The 20,256-nt window shown below is 37.0% G+C and overlaps 1 protein-coding gene and 1 pseudogene across 2 annotated transcripts in view; both read left to right on the top strand.

Moving 5' to 3' along the window:
• The window catches only part of BMPR1B (bone morphogenetic protein receptor type 1B), a 353,247-nt gene that overhangs the window by 169,208 nt on the left and 163,783 nt on the right, over positions 1-20,256 (top strand). The window lies entirely within an intron of this gene.
• LOC105870779 (large ribosomal subunit protein eL21-like) lies at positions 16,399-17,111 on the top strand (annotated as a pseudogene).

Here is a 20,256-nt window from a genome sequence, read left to right as displayed (position 1 = left end):
TCATCATAACTCACTGCAACTTCAAACTCCTGGGCTCAGGTGATCCTCTTGCCTCAGCCTCCCAAGTAGCTGTGATTACAAGCACATGCTACAACACCTAGCTACTTTTCAAAAATAGTTCGTAGAGGGTCTTGCCATGTTGCCTAGGCTGGTCCTCAACTCCTGGCCTTGAGTGATCCTCACACCTTGGCCTCTAAAATTGCTGGGATTACAGGCATGTGCCACCTTTCCTGGCCTACTTAACATTTCATATGAAGCAAGAAGCATAATATAGATGGAACCAAGATGGACATGTGTGTCAAACTGCAGTCTCTGAGCATTTCCAAAAACAGCCTTTTTAAATAGGCCATTGTTAATTTTGGAACCCTGACTACTACATATGTTTCTAAAAACATGTGGAATAAAAGAACAACAAGAAAGGTTTTTAGGCCGGGCGCGGTGGCTCATGCCTGTAATCCTAGCTCTCTGGGAGGCCGAGGCGGGCGGATTGCTCGAGGTCAGGAGTTCGAAACCAGCCTGAGCAAGAGCGAGACCCCCGTCTCTACTATAAATAGAAAGAAATTAATTGGCCAACTAATATATATAGAAAAAATTAGCCGGGCATGGTGGCGCATGCCTGTAGTCCCAGCTACTAGGGAGGCTGAGGCAGAAGGATTGCTTGAGCCAGGAGTTTGAGGTTGCTGTGAGCTAGGCTGACGCCACGGCACTCACTCTAGCCTGGGCAACAAAGTGAGACTCTGTCTCAAAAAAAAAAAAAAAAAAAAGAAAGGTTTTTAATTCTCAATCCATCAATCCGTCATCCATCAGCAGTCTACTGAAAAAGCAGTGCTAGTAATAATAGTTTTCTGTTTGGATCATTCACATATGGTCTGTATAACATGGTCGTTAATATGATGATCTTCAGAAGAAAGCAGACTTAGGCTGTAGCGTGTTCATGTAAAAGCTTGAGTGGATTACTTCATTTCCTTCCATTTTCTCAGATAACAAGCATACCTTCCACACACAGCCGTGTTGAGGAATAGATTATGAATGCAAGTAAGACGGTTTACGTACTGTTTTGGCATATGGCAGGGATATTGGTTTGCTAGGGCTACCATAATAAAATACCACCAACTGGGTGGCTGAAACAACAGAAATGGATTTTTCTCACAGTTCTGGAGGCTAGAAATCCAAGGTCAAGGTGTCAGCAGGCTTGGGTTCTCCTGGACCTCCTTTCTGGGCTTGCAGGTGGCCTCTTTTTCCACTCTTCGTGTGGCTGTCCCTGTACAAGTATGTCTTTTGGTGTCTGTCTTCCTGGATGTCCAAATCTCCTCTTACACGAACACCAGTCACGTTGGATTAGGGCCTACCCTGGCAGCCTCATTGTAAGTTCATTACCTCTTTTAAGGCTCTTTCTCCAAATATAGTCATATTCTGAGGTTCTTGGGGCTTCAGCATATGAATTTTGGAGAATGCAGTTCAGCCCATAACAATAGGTTCAGAGTGTTAGTTATTATCCAAAAATATTTATCATTTATTATAAGTATGCTCTGGTAGTGTCTGATGTCAAAATGAGTAGTGTGGGTACCACAGGTGTCTATTCTGAAATAACTGGGGCTTGGCCCAGGCTGGAGTGGTCAGGAGTGCTTGTGAAAACATTAAGGATTTATCTGGGTGGTGAGGTCAGTAGTGTGACTTGGAGCAAAATGATTACAGGTCAGGAGTTCCAAACACGTTTAAGATCTTGAGTTTGGAATGAGCATACAATGGCTGGAAACATAAGAAAGCTGATCTGGCTGGAAAAGAGCTTCAATTCTCGAAGTCTTGAGTGGTTAAGTGCCTGCCTATAGGATAAAGGAGACCAGATTTTGGAGTCACTTGAAAGTCGCTTGTGTTCCTATTGATGAGGAGCTCATATTAAAGATTACAGAACTGGCCAGTGACATAAAAAGAATTTTAGGAAGTTCATAAACTTTTTTTTTTTTATTTTACAAATTTCTGTATATTTTTAATATAAAAAGGAAGCACACATTCACACATTTCCCCTGTAGTTAAATACCTTTTTCAAAGCATTTGAATTGATTTCGTTAGTGATCTATGATTATGGTGAGTCAGGCATTAACAGTCTCTTAAGACATGTGTGACAGCCTGAATCAACGTGTTCCAGTAATTTCCTCTGCATTGCTCTGTCTGTGATAACATTGTAAGGCCTAAGGACCTTTCCCAGGACCAGTTAGGATGGACTCGTTCGAAATCTGGGAGCATCAGAAAGCATTTTACAGAGAGAGACTCCTCAAAGTTTGAATGTTGCTTTGGGTTGTTAAAATATTTCTGACTTCTCACATTTCTTTTAAATATTTTTACCATTATTATTGTCTGAGCCACATTGGCTATCTTTATAAGGACAGCATTCTTTCTTGAAATGTAATATAACATTTCATTACAAAATATGTTAGTTGGGTTCCATTTCATAAAGTTAATTTACTTCGCAGAGCTTTGGAAATTCTTGGGCCAGTGAAGTTTTTGATCTTTGATTAAAATGTCAGGTAATAAAAAAATATTTTGTGAGTTGAGAGATATCTGAAATAAAATCTGGAGTAGAGAGTATGACTTTAGTTGCAGCTTGGAAAGTTTTGCGCATTATTTATTATTTTTGAAATCCCCTAAAAGTAAAAAAATTAAAAGGTCAATGGTGAGAGAGGGAGATAAATTAAAAATTAGTTTTCAAAGATTTAAATCTTAATTGAATTGACTGCATGTTTTTAGTGTTGAAGTGAAAGCATAAAAGCTTTTGAAATATTGTTTGAGAGTGTGTCCACACATTGAATTATTGTATGATCCCAATGACCAACCTCTTTTAACTTGTTAGACCTGTCTAAAGATGCTAAATTTTTACCTCTTTTTGCTAATAAGAAGGGCCAACAACTTAGCAAATCTTTGTGTTTTAAGCTAGTTTTGATTGTAAGTCATCTTTTAAGGAAAGTCAAATCGTACCTCAATCAAAGGAAATATATCTGTATTACCAGTTTTAAGTGAAACCTCTTTATAGCTGTCTTACTAAGACTTGTTAACCATAGGCTTTATTTCATAGCACAAACCTCCTGTATACTAGACTCTTTGAGCTATCTTTATCTTTAGACATTGTTTTTCCCGCTCTTATGTGAATGAACCATTTTCAGAGATAACCCAGAGACCATACAGTCGGTTTCTTATATTGTCACTTGTTTTTGGAATAGGTGATAGTAACGTTAGAACATAACAGAAGAGAGAAAATATTTGGCATTCTGAGGCAAATTAGGTCTAAGGGTCTGCTTTAATTTTAAAAACAAAAGCTCTACTGTTTCTAGCCAGAAAAACCAAATATCTTGGAGTTAAACATGGAAAATGTTTATAGTGTTGTATAGTTTTATTACTACAGACAGAAGGAAAACAGTTTATTGAGTAGCTTTCAGCCAATAAGAAATTTTATACAGGCCAGCGACCAGGAGGTACATGAAAAATATTTTTTGGTTTAGGGAAAATGATTGACAAAAGTTCAAGATACTGAGCAGTTCACTTTGCAACAAGTATGATCCTCTTTGGCTGTTTTAGGGCTGTAGACAGCTAGCCAAGCAGAAAGGTTGTGTGACTTACAGATTTGTCCTTAAAATGAGGGGGCCATGCCCTTTTTCTACACTTCTTTCCTGCTAGCTGGAATGCTGAGTCAATGGCTGGAACCCAAGTTGATGCTTTGAACCAAGTGCTAGAAGCCACATGTCAAAGATTGTGAAATAATGGTCTAGAAGGATCCTGGGTCTGTCAGAATTGTGGAATTGTCATGCCAGACACGTTAACCTTGGGATTTTGCTTAGAATGAGAGAGAACCAAACTTCTGTCTTGCACTGCTGTTTTAGGTTTGGTTTTACTCGTAGCTGAACACGCTAGTGACTGACCCACCATCCCACCACAGCTATATCTAGTCCAGGAGGCAGTAAACCATGGTTCTATGGGCCAAATCTGGCCCCCTGTCTGTCATCTATACAGAAAGTCGTGTTGGATTGCAGCCACTTGCATTTGTTTACACGTCATCTGTGGCTGGCAGTGGCAACTGTCCTGCTATAGTCGCAGAGTTGAGTAGCTTTGTTGGAGACCACGTGGCCTTCAGAGCCCCAAACAGTTAGGATCTGGTCTTTTCTAGAAAAACTTGCTGCTCCCTGAGCTGGTCTATCGACTAACTTCATCTATCTTTGAAAAATGTCTCTTTTATCTTCCTTGTTTTTTTTTCTGTATTCATGTTGATCCTTAACCAGGGAAAATATTTTTACTTTATATTTAAACTCCTTTAGATGCCTTGCTATAAAAGCTTCCTTAGATCATTTGTAAGTCCGTCATTTATCTAATTTATCAGATATGCTCTAACATGGTAAGATTTCCTAAACAGAGTTCATAATATGTCACTCTGCAATCAGAAACTTGCAGTGACTTTCTCTTTTCTGCAGCATCAAGTCATAAAATCTTTGCCTTTTACAGTTGTCTATAATTCAGGGGGCCTCAAACTTTTTAAACAAGGGGGGCCAGTTCACTGTCCCTCAGGCCATTGGAGAGTGCGGGCACATTCCACACATGCGCACTGTGGGCCCGGGACGAGTCAGCTGCTAAGCAGGACAGGCAGCGGTGGCAAAAACACCCGGCGGGCGGGTGGCAGAAATGTCCTAGGCGGGGCCGCATGTGGCCCACAGGCCATAGTTTGAGGATGCCTGGTCTATATTCTTGCCCTCCTTTAGCATTCCAACATTACTTCCTATTCATTTATTAATTAGTTTATTTAACATGCTTTTTAAGTGCCAACACGTGCTAGGAAACCTAAGAGAAATCCACAGTTTGAGTTATCCTTTGTTTGTGGAATCTCAGCAGCTTCCGATGGGTCTCTTTGCCATGAGTCTTGCCCATTCCAGTCTGTCTTGCACACGGCTCTCAGGGTGAGTTTTCTGGGACGTTGTTCTAATGATGTCACACGCCTATTGGCTTTAGGGCCCCGTGGGATGTGGCCCCTGCTTGCTTTTGTAATTCCATTGCTTCTGAGACAGCCAGCGTTCACTCTGTTCTTGAGGAGGGCTTTGCCATTTCTTGGATTTCCACCCAGGGTCTGTTCCTATTTTGCATGTACGATACCTCTGTCTGAAATATGCTGCTTTCCCCCCCTTTTCCTGCTGACCCTTTTTCATCACAATACTGTGTCCTTGTTAACCCTTCCTAGGTTAAACACAAATGCCAGGTGTCCCTGTCCCCTCCTGCTCAGCTCTTCAGTGCCCACTCTGTGTGACCATAGAGCCTTGTGTGCACCTATTTTAAGCACTTACATTTGTAGTAGTTGTTGTCCACATAGGCATCTTATCTCTCTTAGGCAGTGACCCTTTAGACCGAAGTTCCTGGTCATATGTTCTCTTTGTATCTTGCAAACCTTCCCTCGTGCCATCACGGTTGTGTATATCTCTTTGTGTCATTTGATGACTGCCTTTCTGGTTACCTAAACCCAGACCAGACCTGTATCTTTTTGCTCACCCAATGCATAGCTGAGTACCTGGCACATACATTCCCTACTTGATTGTTGGATGAGTAAATTAGTTTGTTGAGGACGGAGGTTCTTTCCTTCTATGTGTATGTCACATGGCACGGAACTCAATCATGTTGATTCATCGCTGATGATGCCCCAAAGAATGTCTTTTTAACAAAAAGCGACTTTTTTCTTCAAATCAATCTTATCAGAAGTCTAATATATAAGAGGGATCCAGCAGAGATGTCACCTTTGACACCCCCTCCCCCTCCCTGACTCCCCACTGGACTCTGGAAGTAACTTCATGGAATCCCTAAGGCCTTGCCACTGAAGATGGGAAACCACTGCTAGAGTGGGGGTGGCAGTGGCTATCGTGACAGGTGAGCAGGGTTTCAGCCAGCCCTGCCTGCAGCTGTGGGACTTTGGGCAAACCATTTAACCCATTGGAGACTTGCTTTGCTCATCTTTGAAATGAGAATTTTGTCCTAAATGCTGTCCTTGTTTCCATCCCCAAAGTCTCCATACAACACAAACATGTTGTAAAATTCCGTAATGAATATTTTTGTAACTAAAGGTACATTTAGCTACAATTTCCCATTTTCCCTGTGTAGGGTGACTTTGGGGACACCGTGTATATTTTAAAAGTTTCCGGTCTATTCCAGCCCTTGGTATATATAGCTCATTCAAGCTATATTCCCTTACTCTGAGGTGCCCTTCCCTCCGCCTACTCTAGAGCTACATTTCTCTCGGGACCATGCCAAAGTCTAACATCATCTACGAAGTCTTCTGGATGCCTCTGCTTGTTGCGCCTGTCACATTCATTGTCACCAGCCCGTAAACTAGACCTGACATGCAGAGCTTTCCAGTATTGTCCAGGACCATGTAGTTTAGCAAGTAGATTGGCCAGACCTTAACCACTATCCATTTTGCTTACCTTAAACATCCTAATATTATTTCAAAGTAATAAGGCACATTTTTGCCATATGTATGTTATGTATCTTCTGGAAGTTATATATATTTTATTAGAACCCTTTAATTGTGTCTTTTATTAATCATCTCAGTTAGCTTTATCTACTTCACTGCAGAGTCCTTGTCTCCTGTCTCTGTGTATGTTGCTGTATTAGTTAAGCTAACATAGTAGGCATTCCACCAAGATGAACTCCTTTTATGGTATTTCTTATGACTGGAGTATAACTGGAGGAATCTGAGGTGAGCTTCCTATGGCCAAAACCAAAAACTAGGTATATCAGAGTCAGTCCATGCTAATCCGTTTATTTTTTTGGCCTGGGTTATGGAAGATATTTTGACTTGAAGTTGCAAAGTTATAAGCTGGGGTGTTTTTTTGTTGTTTTTTTTTTTTGTGGGGGAGGTATCTACAAACTAATATTTTGCTACTTGAAAAACACTGAAAGAAATCGGAGGAAACGTGGAGAATGGGTAACTTGGGTGAAAGCTGTTCAAATCAGATTTCGTGGGGCTGGATTTATCTGGATTTATCTTGAGAACACTCAAGAAGTGTTCTTGCTGGTGCATGTGTTTCAGAGCAAATCTATTTGGATTTAGATGCAAGGAATAAATTGTGTGTATGTGTTCTCATGTTTACACATATGCATGGGAGTATTGATATGATAAACACATCTTAAGGTAGCACTCAAGAGCTCGCATCAGGGCTTAAAACCACAGCACTGGGCTACAATAATGGGATGTTTGTGGAATTGGAAAAGACAAAGAAACATGGGAAAGTGGGTTCACTGGCACCAGGGTTAGGGTTAGGGTTAGGTTTGGTCGCATGTCCAATATCTCTAAGTGGTTAATCACTTAGAGATATTGGACATGCGACCACACAATTGTAGAAAAAAAGCTTTTGAATCTCTAAACACACTCTTGGCTTTGGACATCCTTAGTTTAAATATTGACTTTTTAAATGGGATGAAAGTTGATACATGCCATGTTGCAGATCTTTCTCACCACATGTTAAGTGGCAATAACCCAGCCTTGTTGGATCACTCGAGCTGAGCTGTTTGTGATTTACAACCCTGGTAATTTTTCTTGTTTTGGGACAATATCGCCGGAGAACACGTTAGAGCTAAAATTAGCTTCGAACCTACCTGAGTAAAAGTGAGAATTCTTCTCATATAACCTGCTTATTCATAGTTAGATCTTAAAATGGTATTTAAATATGTAAATTTAATAACCTTTTCCATAAAAATTATCAGCAGAATAAAAAATACAATCATAGAAACAAAAACATTAATAGCATCAGGATTTGCATAGTTCAATTTTAGAAGAAAATGTGGTACGTATGTGCCCATGAAAAAAACTGAAGTGTAAATTTTTTGATACAAGGAAAACAGACAAAAGTCTGCTTATTTAAAGTGTGAAGAATAAATTAAAAATGCAAATTTTTTAATTGGTCCCTTTTTTTTTTTTTGAATGAGTCATCCATTACTGAGTGGATATTCTTTAAGTAGTGAACTCTTTATACTGAGCTATATGAGACATCTCCCAGTAATTGGGTATGTCTCTATGGTGTAAATGTTCTCAAGAGAGTTTATGCCTTAACTTTCATGACTGAAAGGTTTTGGCATTTTATTAACTTTCACTTAAAATATACCTAAGAATCGAAAACCTGAAGTTTGATGACTAGCTTAAGATGACTTGTGATTGTTGACAAGTAGTCAATAGGGTAGGTTTATATTGGAAAATTTTCATGAATACAACTCGCTGTTCCCTAAGAGATAATATAGGGAGTTAAGGAGAAGATTCTGGAAATTCTATGAAGAAAGTGAGGACCCTTAGAGAAAAATCAGTCCACATGTGATGGAACAATTATTTTTTTTCCTGGAGGTTACCAGAAGCAGCAAGAAAACCAAGTGTCTGCATTATTTTTATACAATATTTACATGTAGGAAGGAGAGAGAATTCATGACAAAATATGTCAAAAGTTGTGTTCTGTAAATTTACAGAAAAAAATATAGAATTAAGGAATTGTTTCCTCTTATTATTTTTGACCAAGACCAACCCTTTTTAGACCTTTTCTTTCATGCGTTCTTCAACTCTACTAAGGAGAAATAGAAAATACCTTAGCATCTTCCCTGGGGTAGTGATGAATGGTATTTGAATTGAGAAGGCTGCATAGAACCAGAGCCATTCAGAAAGTAGGGGCTGTTACAAATACACCCTGTTGTTACAGATTGTCTACATCAACCACAGTTGCTAGAAACCAACTCTATCATGTTCCACCATTTTCTTAACTTCTGTTATGGAATGGATAACTTTCCGTTGCTAGTGGTTTTGCCCATGTTGAAAGAGTTTTTTTTTTCTTCTTTCTGTAGTAAATAGTAAAAAACACTCTATTGTGATTTTAGAACTATCATAGCTTAAAATAAATCAGATCCAGAAATTTACTGCAGAACATGAAATATCACCCCTTCTGGAAGAATGATCACTTTATCTCACTCTGAGGGTCTCTCCATAAAGATAGTGGTGATAACATTTTAGTGGTTGGGTTACTTTTCCAATTAGTTGTACAAGTATCAACCATACTTGGAACTTTATATTCAGGGACATTCTCATTCTTTTCCTTTTTGTCATCTTTGGGCTTTCCTGGCGTCTCTCCAGATGTCATGATATCATAATATTTGCATCATTGATTATCCTATATTTTGCTTAGAAAGAAGGTCACTAAAGACCAAAGTGATGAAAACTTGCTAGCAAAGTGGCTCTACCCTCCCTCATGTGTCCCCCACTCTTTATGACAAGATTTCACTGAGCTTCCGCCTGGAGGAACATTATAATGCTCAGCTCCGAGACAGGGTGAGTAATTAGTTTCGTTTTTTTTTTTTTTTTTTAATGTGGAGACAAGTTTAAGAAACCTATTTTTATGGGCTATCCTTTAAAACATTAATAAAATGAAAATGCTACATTGAATTTTGGACAAAATACGTTTATTTAAAAAATTAGATATCCTACTTTATTAGAGAATGTCAGTGACAATATTTGCATTGCTTTTTAGCCACTTAAATGTTAGCATGGGGGGAATGTTGGAGAAGCAACAATCCCAGAAGTGATTTTATACTCCTTCATTTGGTTTTAACTTTGATCCTTCTGCTAAAACTTGACAGTTGGCAGATAGACAGCCTGTGGGCCTTCCGTGTTTGAGCCGGCTCCAGGATCTATTCTGTGCTAAGTCAGTGAGAATTTAAGATCTTGATTAGTGAGTTTTATCACAGGTACCGTTATGTTCTTGTGCCCTTGTTCTATGTTCCAAAGTAATTAGGTCTTTGTCAAATTCTTTGGGATCCAATTCTACCCTGCGCCTTTCTACCTTTGCCTGTATTTTAACATTGGATGATATTCTCAGAAAACTTGTAGCTCCTTAGAAGGTTTATTTTTTGTCCTGATTATTTAAAAAAATATCCTGTTAGCATTTTGGGCTTAAGAGTCTGTGTTCTTACTGGAATAGCAGAGTCAATGTAGTAGAAATATTCCTTTTCTGCTTTATTTTTTTCTGTAACACTTATCACTGATTACTATATATTGCACTTTTGAGTCTTGTTCTGCATTTTTCTTCCCCATCAGCATGTGAGCCCTATCTGGGGAGGGAATTGTGTCTGCTTCGTTCCTCTCTGTGTCTTTAGTTTTGGTAATAGCGCCTAACCCATAGTATTTGCTCAGTAAATATTTGTAGACTGAAATATTCCAACTTCGTCAAATAATCGTGTCCTTACATTTAAAAATCTACCAAAGAGTTAATCATCGTGGTTCTGATGATTGCCTTGTGCTTCCTAAAAAAGTGTGATACTTTCTTGATTTTTAAAAATGCTTGCTCTACTTTTAAATGTTTCAGTATTTACTATACTACAGAGTTATAGAGATTAGGTACTTAGTTATTCAAAAATCAGGATTTTTTTTTGTTTTTATTTTAAAAAAATGTCTTAGAATGTTCAGTAGTGTGACAATAATTCAGCATCTTCTCTCAAAGTACTAGGATATCCTACTGAATATTCATTGGCAGTTTATCCACATTTATGCCAATTACAAGATTTTACTTTTGCTTTTCATTTCTTTCTTTAAAAATTTTAATTTTTATGGATACATAAAAGTACATATTTGTAAGGCACATGTGGTATTTTGATAGAAGCATGCAATGTATAATAATCAAGTCTGAGTAATTGGGATATCTATTTCCTCAAACATTTATCATTTCTTTGTGTTGGGAACATTCCAAATCTTCTCTTCTAGTTACTTTTAAATGTATTGTTAAATCATTTAAAAATAACGAATGTATTAAATTATTTTTAATAATTGTTAACTATAGTCACTGTATTATGCTACTGAACACTGTTTTATCTTTTTAGCCCTTTAGATTATATTTTTTGTGAACCCTATACACTCAATAAAATCAGCAATACCATATTTACTTGCTCCTAAGATACAGAGTCTTAACACATTTTATAATTGCCAAATTTGGGATATGCCTTAATGACATCATATGACAATTATAGCATTTTTTTCCGCAGTGCTACATAAAATGGTGGTATAGCAATATAAATAATGACTTTTGAATTTGATGAGTTACTTGAGTTTCAAAGTTTTTGATAGTTTTTGAGAACCATTAAAGTTTGATTTCTAGGATAGTTTGTTCCCATTTGAACCACAAAACTTGAAGAACCTTAAGAAAAAACCATGATGGTCTTTTTTCATATACTTCCTATACTTCACTATAATAAAATAGTATTTGGGAGAAGATTTGCTCTTGGTAAATATTAAATGTGAGGGAGTGATTTATCACCCAAGAGTGATGGCAAAGTAATGCTTCTGACAGAGCATGTGATAGAAAGAAACGTGTCCTTCATTTGACGTTGTGTTTCAAATGAAACCAGCTCAGGTGCAGAAGTCACACTTTCAGAACTTACCAGGGCCAGTTGCTGAATATGTTTTGTCCTTTATGTGCTTCTGGATCAAGGGGCTTTTATGCGGAGAGGGTAGAAAGATTTGAATACCAATTCCTATATGTGGCCTGCTCTGTAAGGTGTACTTTCCAACTTTGAGAAACCAGCCGTGACCTCCAGAGACCTGTTTAATGTTTGATAAGATATCACAATGATATGCTAAATGTTTGTGAGGATCTAGAATATATCTTCCGGCTGGGGCAGTCACCTGATCTCACAAGTTTCAGTCCTTGTGAAGAAATGAGAGAACTGGACAATGGAACATGACAAACAAAAAATAGCTGCTTTTCCTTTAGGAATGAATGTGTTTTAGAAGAGTTCAATTTGACGCAAGTAAAAAAAAAAAAAAATATATATATATATACACACGTAAGAATCTAACACTTGGAAAAGAGCCATTGGTGTTTGAAGTCAACATATATATTAATTGAATTAATGCCTACTAAAAAAGAAATCTTACTAAGGCAGATTATTATTCTCCTTGTCACTTTAAGGGGAAATAGTTCAATCCCAGCCTCTGTCGCATATGTCAATTAACTGTAGTGTCTAGTTTCATGCGACAATTAAAACATGATGGTTAAGCCTACACTATTCTCATTTAATTCAGAGATGCCTTAATTATAAGCAGCACCTCCGTATTTCTCTTTCCGATCTTGCTGAGTGTAGCGCCACAAAGATCAGTTCTAATAACCATTTTCCTCTTTTTGCTTATGCTTATTGCTTTCAACATTTAATATTCCTAGAATATTTCAGATTGTTTGATAAACAAAATTCAAGTTTTTAAAGCATCTACTGTCTTTATCTGTAAATTTCAAGACTACATTTTATTAGCAATAAAAAATAATAATATTAAATGAATTTGCAACCATGAAATTGGAAGTTAGGACACAATTTCTCATGTAATTTAAAACCATCATAAGTAGTTTTTACCCTTAAGAGGTACTATAAATAAAAGTTATAGAAGTATTAATACAATATTATTGCATTTAAAAATAATGATGAACCTCCTAAATGATTTTAAGATCATTTAATTTTCTTTGATATTATATTGTAGTGTATTTGTGTTAATGATCATTAAGTATAAATTTGTCTTCAGAATCAGTGAAGGAATTAGAAGAATTAATTATTCAAACAATATCACTGCAAAATGTTGTATATACAGAGTTCTTATTTAACTCTTCAATATTCTGCTTGATTTTCTTGGAATAAATGATAAGATAAAAGAAAACCATTAATTAAGTCATGGATAACATGAAGATTTCTTTTCTTTACAAAGTATTTTGGGAAAGAATTAGGTCCACTTAAAATATATAATTTGTGTTCAGTTTCTTCTCTTGCTAGTTGTAACTTTAAGTTGTTTATTTGCTTGTTCTTAAAAAATTATTATAACCTTAAAAATAATGTATGCTTATTATAAAACATTTGAAAAACATAGACTATATTAAAGGAAAAAATTCATTAGTTCCATTATCTGAGATATTGGTTCATTTCTTTCTGTTATTTTTCCTAGGTGTATATATGCATACACATTCATAATATTTTTTTACATATGTGTTTTGTAATTTGATTTTGTACTATTCTGATATTATATGTTGAGCTTGTCTCAAGTTACTAAATTTTACTTTAAGATATACTTTTAATATTTGCATATTTCATCTTTAGTCACTTAGATTTCTTCTATTTCTTAGTGTTATAAATTCATATAATATTATTGAACATAAAAACATAGTGGAAAGAGCACAAACTTTAGAGTTAGGTTTTAATTCTGGTTATATCTTTTTCTGGATTTATAACTTTCTGCTATATAGCTTCTCTATTTATAAAATAAAAATAAATCTGACCTTAAAGTATTTAAATATTAGAAGTACTATGGCAACAGCGTTGTCATAGAACTCAGTCAGTTCATAGTAAATGCTAAATCAATATTAGCATCATAATAGTAGTTGGTAATCACTACTCTTTGATTATGCAGAATTCATTTACTGAATTCAGCCTTGCTTTTGATAAACTTCTAAACTAAATAACCATGAAAAAAAGTATTTAAGATATTGACATTTTAAAGACTCCAGTCATACATTCAAATTGCTTTCTAGAATGGTTGTATTAATTCATACTTTCAACAGCAGTGTGGGAATGTCACTTTCTCTCTTGCCAGCATTTGACTATAATTAAAACTTGCACTGATTTACTTCAGTGGAAATTCTTATTGTTGTTTTATTTATTTAATCACCAGTGAAGTTAAGATTATTTTCATGGTCATGGTTCTCTTCTGTATATTGTATGAGTTTACCCATTATTTAGTGTTTTTCTTACCAATTTGTATTTTTGCTCTTTATATATTGAGGCTATTAACACTTTCTCAGATTTCTAAAATGACATTATTCATAGCCTACTTAGTATTCAAACTTAATTTTATTAAAGTTTTTTAACATTCAGTTTTTATAGGAGCGTCATTTCAAATATCCATCACTTTTCCATTTTGAATCATATTTCATCTGCCTTTACTTGTTTATGTTCCTATCATGATATCCTTGCTGTGTCCCTTACTTTTTCCTTTGTATATCTGTGAAGCCCGAGCAAAGTTCTAATATCTGATTATTTCACAATTTAGCACTTGGTTGTTTTATTTTATATGTATATAGTTTTTTTCCTAATTCGATCTGTCTCCCTAGCTGCATTAAAACTTGCTTCAGAGTAGGGTCCATGGTTTATACCTTTGAATGTCCCCAAATCTGCTAGCACAGGCAAAAAACCATAATAAGCAAGCAGTGAGCACTTGTTAATTTATATAACTGGGAGTAATTGCTTGATTCCTCCCACTGTCCTAAACATATACACAGATGCACATTTATTTTTACCTAGTGACAGTTAAAGAGAAATGAACTAGAAAGGGTTTGGGACAAATATTTTGGAGTTCGTTGCATTCTGTTTTCTCAGTTGTGCTTTGATTCAAACAGACCCCACATGGCACCAAGATAGAACTGGAAGACCATTTTACCAACTCTGAAGAACCAGCAGACTTCACAGGGAGGGAACTGCCAGATTGTTATTTAAGTTTCCATAAAAGAGATTAGATTACAGCAGGCTCCAGGTCTTCTTAGGATGTGGGCTCTGGCATTCTGTCAGATGAATAGTAAGGGCTGTGGCCTCAGCTCGCATTGCAGACTGGTAGCACAACATTGCTTGGGCGTGAAAAAGTCTGGGGAACCGTTACCTCTGTCCAAAATTCATCCTCAAGGTTCTTGGAGATTCAGATCCTTGATTGGAGACTTGGATAATTTAGTGACTCAATCTGAACTCTTTTTATTTTAACTACCATGAGATTATAATACCTATTTTGGGTTTTAGTTAATGATTTTGCTTAAATATTTATAGACAGTGTCATTAAAGGAAAATGGTTTGCCTTTCTTTGTAAACTTTTTATCAGAATATCTATTTCTATTTATGGTAGTTTTTGTGACATTTCTCACAGGTGACCAACCACAATGAGATATAATAATTGGTGCTTTTGGTTTTATGAATTCTATCTGAACTCTTTTTATTTTAAATATCATGAGATTATAATACCTATTTTGGGTTTTAGTGAATGATTTTGCTTAAATATTTATAGACAGTGTCATTAAAGGAAAATGGTTTGCTTTTCTTTATAAACTTTTTATCAGAATATCTGTTTCTATTTATGGTAATTTTGTGACATTTCTCACAGGTGACCACAATGAGATATAATAATTGGTGCTTTTTTTAATAATTGCAAATGTTTATTACAATTTACAGATTAGTTAACAGTTATATACACAATTGGTGCTTTTTGTTTTATGAATTCTCTCTGAACTCTTTTTATTTTAAATACCATGACATTATAATACCTATTTTGGGTTTTAGTTAATGATTTTGCTTAAACACTTATAGACAATGTCATTAAAGGAAAATGGTTCGCCTTTCTTTGTAAACTTTTTATCAGAATATCTATTTTTGGTAATTTTTGTGACATTCCTCACAGGTAACCACAGTGAGATACAATAATCAGTGCTTTTTGTTTTATGAATTCTATCTGAACTCTTTTTATTTTAAATATCATGAGATTATAATACCTATTTTGGGTTTTAGTTAATGATTTTGCAAAGCATTGCAGTCCATAGTGGCTTAAGACCTCAGCAGCTATTTTATGATCCTTGACAGTTTCTGTGCATCAGGAATTTACATAGGATTTGGCCGTTCGCTTTTGACTCTGGGTCTATCCATTACAGATTTGCAGTTAGACAATGACTAGAGTTGAAACAGTTAGGGGCTAGTTCAGCATCTCTCTCTTTTCATAAAACCTCAGGGCCCGGCCACGTGGCCTTTCCACGTGGGCTCCTTTGGGCTTCCTCACAGTATGGCGGCTCAAGGCAGTGCGACTGCTAATACAGCAGCTGAGCATTTCAAGAGGGAATATTATAGTGCAGTGAAAGTGAGGGCTGCATTCATTGCCTGTTATTATCCAGTCTCTGAAATCAGACAGCTTCGCTTACACCGTGTCCAAAAAATTAACGTGAAGGGAATACAGACTTCAGTACCTGATGAGAGAGGAGTGTCAGGGTTACATTGTAAGAAGAACACGTGGGATGGGAGATATTACTATGATCATCTTTGAAAGATATGATCCGCCACAGTCCATCCTCTAACCCTAACCACTTACGGCTCTCTCGCGTCCAAAATACACTTATTCCTGCCCTCAGAGCCCCCACGTCCCAGTCTGTAGCATTAGCTTGAAGTCCAGCACATCTTGTCTTCTAATTAAAGTCTAGGTTCAGATAAGGTTCCTTGAATATTGAAAAGCTTTCAACTAGAGGTTCTTCTGAAAAAACCTTTGAATTAAAGAGATAAGTTATCTCCCTTACACACAAAACATTCAATTGGGCCTCCTTCCTTTCGGCCGGAGCCGCCATCTTCCAGTAATTCGCCAAGATGGCGAACACAAAGGGAAAGAGGAGAGGCAACCGATACATGTTCTCTGGGCCTTTTAGAAAACATGGAGTTGTTCCTTTGGCCACATACATGCGAATCTACAAGAAAGGTGATATTGTAGACATCAAGGGAATGGGTACTGTTCAAAAAGGCATGCCCCACAAATGTTACCATGGGAAAACTGGAAGAGTCTACAACGTTACCCAGCATGCTGTTGGAATTGTTGTAAATAAACAAGTTAAGGGCAAGATTCTTGCCAAGAGGATTAATGTACGTATGGAGCACATTAAGCGCTCTAAGAGCTAAGATAGCTTCCTGAAGCGTGTGAAGGAAAATGATCAGAAAAAGAAGGAAGCCAAAGAGAAAGGTACCTGGGTTCAACTGAAGCGACAGCCTGCTCCACCCAGAGAAGCACACTTTGTGAGAGCCAATGGAAAGGAGCCCGAGCTGCTGGAACCTATTCCTTATGAATTCATGACATAATAGGTGTTTCACACTTTGTGAGAAGCGACAGAAAGGAGCCTGAGGTGTTGGGACCTGCTCCCTGTGAATTCATGGCGTAATAGGTATAGCACACCTGTGAGAAGCAAAGAAAGGACCTAGGGCTGCCAGAATCTATTCCCTATGAATTCATGGTATAGGAGACAAACCTAATAAAAGCCGCTGGACTCTAAAAAAAAAAAACAAAAACCAAAACAAAAAACATTCAGTTGCAGGGAAACCATGAGAAAATTCTATAGTTCTTCCTGTTCAAAAAGGGGGGAAAGTTGGAATCTGTTATATTCCATCGCAGTTCTAAAACCCAGATGGTCCTGTTGACATTGGCTTAATGAGCGATCAGTCCATTTTCTGGGTATTCCTGTCTGTGATGTTTGGCTCCTCCCATTGCACTCTGGTTTCCTTTTTTTTTTTTTTTTTTGGGAAAAAGAATTATTTTTTCAAAAACCATGGTCTGTATTTATAGCTGGTCACTTTCTCAGCCTTTTTCCTGTGCATGAAAGTTTAGGGATCCAAAGGCCACTTTTTATTTTGCATTAGTTTTGTCTCCCATCAGTTCAAGCTGGCACAATTCTTTTAACATTTTTGAGGGTTTCTTATGTATCAATTTATAATCCACTCCATTAGCTAAAGCCATGGCCCCAAATGACTGAGATAATCACTCTTTTACCAGGGGTCCTATGTAAGGCTGTGGTGGGACAACACCCTTAAGGTTCTTAGTAGTCCTATTGTTTAGTAGAGAAAGTCAGCTACATAATGTCCCTAAAATCTTTAGAAGGCCTTTTATCTCTCTTAAAGGATCTGAGAGGCAGGCACCATTTTAATATTGGTGTCCATAAAGGGTTTTTATAGTCAAACCCTTACCTTTATTTGTAAATCAAATCTTTCTCTTTTTTTTTAATTCTTTTTTTTTATTTCAGCATATTATGGAGATACAAGTGTTAAGGTTGCATATATTGCCCATAACCGCCCTCCCCCCTCGAGTCAGAGCTTCAATCGTGACCATCCCCCAAACGTTGTACATCTCACTCATTATGTTTGTATATACCCATCCCCTCCTCCCCCCGCCCACCTGCCCGACACCCAATAAATGTCATTCCTATATGTCCACTTAGGTGTTGATCCATTAATACCAATTAGCTGGTGAGTCCATGTGGTGCTTGTTTTTCCATTCTTGAGATACTCTACTTAGTAGAATGGGTTCCAGCTCTATCCAGGAAAATACAAGAGGTGCTATATCACCATTGTTTCTTAAAGCTGAATAGTACTCCATGGTATACATAGACCACATTTTATTAATCCACTCATGAATTGATGGGCACTTGGGTTGTTTCCACAACTTTGCAATTGTGAATTGTGCTGCTATAAACATTCGAATGCGGGTGTCTTTTTTGTAAAATGACTTTTGATTTTTTGGGTAGAGGCCCAGTAGTGGAATTGCTGGATCAAATGGTAGATCCACTTGTATCGCTTTGAGGTATCTCCATATTGCTTTCTACAGAGGTTGAACTAGTTTGCAGTCCCACCAGCAGTGTAGGAGTGTTCCTCTCTCTCTGCATCCACGCCAGCATTTATTGTTTGGGGACTTTTTGATAAAGGCCATTCTTACCAAATCTTTCTGACTACACTATTTTATCTTTTCCCTGAGGCTCTTTCTTACTTTGCAACTGTTTTGCTCTCTGGAGTGACAGGGAATGCAAAATGGTTTTATTTTCAAACCCAGAAAATTCTGTGTTGTTTTTAGAGTTCCTCTAAATTTTGCTGAAATTGAACAGTCTCTTTTTAAACTCATCTATCTCTATCTGCATCTTGTCCTAAGTAGCAAAAGGAAGCCAGTGCTCCTTTCAGTATTCTTGGAAATATCTTTAGCTAGATACTTGGAGGTTATTAGACACGTTTTTTATTTTCAACATCTTTGTGGGCAATGGTGGTATTGCTAAATATTTTGCCAGTACATAACAAGAATCCCTACCTTAAACAATAACATGGAATCCTTATTTCTGCGAAGCCCTTGTAGTCAAACTCCTTGAGATGCCTTGACCTCACTAGCAATCTCTTGGGTGTCCTTCTGGCTTTCTTCTGTTGTCCGGGTCCAAGGCCAACGCTACATGATTTGAGTATTTTTAAAATTACAGCACATAACTTCTCTCAAAATATGTTCCAGTTATCTATTGCTTTTTAAACAAATAACTGTAAAACTGAAAATAACAAAACAATTTGATTACCTCTCACGGTTTCTGTGGACCAAGGTTTTGGTTTGGGCCAGGGCTCAACTGGTTGGTTCTAGCTGAAGGTCTCCCAAGATGGCGTCTGGAGTTTGGAATGGTGAGAGGCTAAAACATCTGGGAGCTGTCCAGGCATGTCTTTATTCATGCAGTGTCATGGCCTCTCTGGTTTTCCACATTGGGTAGTCTGGTCTTTCTACCAAGATAGTGTTCTTGGGATAGTCAGACTGCTAAAGGGGGGTAGCTAGAGGCTTCGAGAACACACATGCTCATGAGTAAGGTGGAGTTGAATCCAATTTCATGACCTGGCCTTGGAAATCATATAATGCCATATTTGCCAAAGTCATAAGCTTCCTAGATCCAAGGAGAAAGAATTTAGACCCTACCCCTCAATGGGATGGGTCTCAAAGACATACTGTAAGAAGAACGTAGGGGATGGAAGAGATTATAGTGGCCACCTTTGGAAAAAAAATTGCCACACGTCTTTGCATTCAGTCTTTACAGGTTAACTCCAAAGTTAATAGAATATAGATATATTAGATGTTAATAGAAATTTTATGTTATAAAAAAATTTGTTATAAAAAAAGAAATTTTATGTTATAAAAAAATTTGTTATAAAAAAAAAAACAACCCTGTAACATTTTTACCTTCACCCTCCAATTTTACTCTTTAAACTTCCAGTGAACTTCTAGCTACAGCATTTAATGGAAATCTAAATGTGTTATCTCTCTCTTGGCAAAGTCAAAATTATGAATGTGGGTGGTACATTTTAAGTTATATCAAGTTCTCAGACACACACAACTTATGAATGGTAATAGTTTTAATTGGCCCAGGTATCGAAACCTGTGTGTTTGTAGGAAAAGAGGGAAAAAAAATATCCCTTAAAGATGAAGAGAAACTACATCCCTTCCCCAAATCTAGCTCTGCATAAGTAGTGACAGATTGTCCCAGTGCTTCTTAAAACTCATCTTTTTAAAATATCGAGAACCATATGGTTACAACTCCATGAATAGGAACAGTGGAAACTGCATTCGTGGTGACGAGTGTGCAGCTGCCAGCAGCTCCTTTCTTCTTGGCCACACCGTCTTGCCTCATCTTCTGTCCCTGCATATGTGGGCCA

The sequence above is a fragment of the Microcebus murinus genome, chromosome 29 (assembly GCF_040939455.1).
Source record: "Microcebus murinus isolate Inina chromosome 29, M.murinus_Inina_mat1.0, whole genome shotgun sequence".
In the NCBI taxonomy this organism is placed as follows: Eukaryota; Metazoa; Chordata; class Mammalia; order Primates; family Cheirogaleidae; genus Microcebus; species Microcebus murinus.
The sequence above is the reverse complement of the archived record's forward strand: the minus strand, read 5'-3'. Positions and strand labels throughout refer to the sequence as shown.